At 42.4% G+C, this 3481-nt stretch overlaps 1 long non-coding RNA gene across 1 annotated transcript in view; it reads left to right on the top strand.

The window, feature by feature from the left end:
- Positions 1-3078: 3078 nt before the first annotated feature.
- Positions 3079-3481, top strand: part of LOC126576386 (uncharacterized) — a 1518-nt gene continuing 1115 nt past the window's right edge. Inside the window, exon 1 of the long non-coding RNA XR_007608301.1 lies at positions 3079-3355. This is a non-coding gene — a long non-coding RNA (uncharacterized LOC126576386). The remainder of the gene's footprint in view (positions 3356-3481) is intronic.

Here is a 3481-nt window from a genome sequence, read left to right as displayed (position 1 = left end):
TTCCGCCTTCACGTGTGTCGCTGCCACTCTGCGACCGGGATATAGTGACCGGGGCGATGCGCCACGCCAAGGTGTGTACTCGGTTATTTTAAACGACATAATCAACTTTACACTATTTCTATGGCTCCGATAAACCCGCAGATAGCGAGCGTCAGTTTAAAGAAACCGTTATAAAGTTAAATAGGGTGGAGTATAATTAGAAATTGAGCGATCACAATTTAGACAGAATATAGGGCAGAATATAAAATATATAGAAAGAATAGATAATTCACAAAGTTATTCACATTTCGAAAGGTTCCCGAAAGCAAGGGACAACTTAGACACAGACACACAGACTCGGATGAAGCCTCAATCCAGGCCGCCATACCAGATGGAAGGTCTGGAGGGTCTCAGCGACGATTTCCTCGCCGAGATGGCGGAACTGGAGGAGTTAGAAAATGGAGGCATCGACGCCCTTATTCAGGAAAGGGTCGATGGCGAGGAAAGGTATCGGCGGCTTTCAAAGCATTTCTTAAGAGCAAAATGCCAAAGAAGAAACAGAAACAGTTGCACAGAAATGTTCCACGATTCCAGAAGAACTGAGAAGAAAAATTTCCCCGTGCATTCGCTGCTGAAATTTTATTTTAGAAATTTAATTTACGGCTACTGGACTACAACTTGACCGTAAATGGATGTAAGAACAATCTGGAAGCGAAGGGGATTTAGACAGGGTAGGATGAAGAATAGTTTTAAGAGTAAAGAAAGCGTATTGTGCCCGTCTACCTGTCGCTCAGCCTCGAATAGGGTAACGATCAGATGGTGTGCCACGGGGCTCCGTATATGGTCAGAAGATAGAAACGAAACCCGTTGGAAGAAATGTGGAATGGGTCGCTTCAGCTGCTCCAGGAAGCTGGGTTCCGATGATTCGTCTGAACATGTGCTTTTCGTGTGCTCGAGGTTTGATAAAATTATAACAAAAATGAACGCCGCACTGATAGGCGATCAAAAAGTAGCGTAGAAAACGCAGTGCAGCGGATGTGCACATAAAAGGAGCGACGAAGAAGAAGAGACGAATTGAAATTAAAATGGGAGCACACAAAAAAACGAACAAACGAAATGCAGAATCACGTTTCGGATTAGAACACGTCATAAGCTGGCAATCGAATAGCGTATGATAGACCAAAATGGTGAGCATTACACGCACTATCATTCGTTGCCGTTTCTCTAATTTGTCAAAAGAAAATGGCGTCACTTATCATTTTTCGCCGATGAAAAAAAAAACGATAGGAAGGAAATAATGAAACGCCGTATTCGCATCACTCGTTAAAATGCATTTCAACACTTTCAATTGTTCTTTATCACATTTTACCGCTATTTAAATGTGTAAACAGTTTGAGGAAGCGTTGTACCTTACCTCGACGGAAAAACTTACCAAGGCCGATGACCTGGACTCGATTTCGATTGGGCTGATTTGTGACAGCTTAACCGGGGTTAAAAACTGAAAGTGGGACACATTATCGAAATGAAAAACTACACCAAGAGAAACACACGAAGACAACTGCTTACCCGAGATGATATGCAAACACTATTATTACATTTTACATTACTTTCCCGTAATTGCTACCGCCTTTGTCGTTTTTTTGTTCGTTTGTTGAACATCGCTGAAAAGAGTACATTTTCTTACTACAAATCTAAACTGAACCCGCACAACACAGAGTTACTGAAAAAAAACTAAGTGAAAGAGATGAAAACGTGGAGCAAAAGACAACGCACTGCACAGCACCACTGTCGATAAGAGAATGAGCAGAATCGAGAGTAAAATGGTACTGCTGTGCGTAAACTGATCGGCGCTGATACCAGCCGTGCCGTGGCTGATGGACAGGTGTTAACGTGAGTGAGCCAGCGGTTCGGTTCGCTCCAGTTCAAACGAAGAATAGAAATTTTACCTTGAGCTTAAGCGCGATAGCAGACGAAGCTACGCATTTTGCGATCGTACAGCCCCGACTACACGAAGATCAGTGCAAACGCAACGGAAACCAAACGAGTAATGCCATCTACCTGAGTTCCATGTGAACAGGTAGAAATATACGAATCCGTTTGCACTGAACTCAGTTGATTCTTTTGATCAATTTTGGGGCAAAATTAGTATAGTTGTACTGTACATGACGAGACTGAAGCAAAACAAGATCACACTCTTATCATACTTTGCCAATGCGATTGCCGATGAAGAGCTGAAAATCGATTGGATGATGTTATTTTTTCACCTTCACGGTTAAGAACAAAGGATACCGCGTAGCATTCAATGAACCCAAAGTCTGATAGCTAGAACAATGCATCAAATGTCTCGTAAGGTGTCTAATGAGATTTCCAAACTCTTTTGCAAAGAGAAGCGAGGGCCTCAAGGCGGACGCATGTAAAAGTAAAATGTAATTGCTAATTTATAGTCCATATCGGTTTACGTGCTGTCTACCTTGGAAAGGATGGTCCATGGGCGCAGCAGTATTTGAATAGAGAGAATGAATCTATCGTTTGATTGCAGTAATTAGTATCATGATATCCTCCAATGGAGTGTCACTTGTTAAATAGTCTGATTCTTCAAACAGACTGCGGCTGTGACACTCTCAAAGGTAGACAGCTTTTAATCACTTATTTATAAATCCTTCCTTTTTCCTCTTGGGAGTGCGACGCCTGAAACAAACAGATGCGACAATGTTTTCTAGAGAACGTGCAGCCACAGGATAATATGTTTTTTGCGAGGTAAAATAATTACCACCGCTAGAAAACAACTTGTTCCCATAATTTGAGGTGTGATAGGTTGCATTTGTTTGTAATCCGTAGTAGGACATAGAAGTAGTGTTATAGAGAGCAGAATGGAATGGTTGCGACGCAAAATGAGCCTGTTGTGGCCTAGAAACCTTCCAGATGAGCCGTACATTAAGTACCAATTCGATAACTGAAGGTGAGCCCGTTTCTATGATTTATATTGATAACAATAGAACAAAAGTTTCCTCTAATTATCGAACTCTATTTCTCTCTCTTTTTCATTGGCTGAAGGCTCGTTGGTATCTATCCGGGCTTCTCGAAGGCCCCATACTGGCAGCGATTGGGGTTATACGCTGTAGAGTTGTTCTGTGTGCTACAGGGTATCGCGATCGTATGTGATCTGGTGGAGTCGCGTGAAAATATCGAACGATTCGGAGATGGTATCTGTATCTTAACGTCGCTCATAGTGGTACTAACGAAGCGATGGTTCTGTAGGTTTTATATCGACGAGCTGCATGACTTCGTCGAACAATACCGTATCGGGTTAGACCTCTATCGGCATCGTGAACAGCAGTTCGTTCAGCAGCTTCTCTCCCGCCACCGATTGGAATGGGTAATTGTTAACACAGTACGCATTCTACGTACTGTGCTTGTCTCTTTAATGATTTTCTAGGTAAGTCTATTTGACAGCGACTGTCCGATGCGAACAGGAGCTAAAAATTTCGCTTTATCATTGGTA

This window comes from Anopheles aquasalis, chromosome 3 (genome assembly GCF_943734665.1).
Source record: "Anopheles aquasalis chromosome 3, idAnoAquaMG_Q_19, whole genome shotgun sequence".
NCBI classification, from domain to species: Eukaryota; Metazoa; Arthropoda; class Insecta; order Diptera; family Culicidae; genus Anopheles; species Anopheles aquasalis.
The sequence above is the reverse complement of the archived record's forward strand: the minus strand, read 5'-3'. Positions and strand labels throughout refer to the sequence as shown.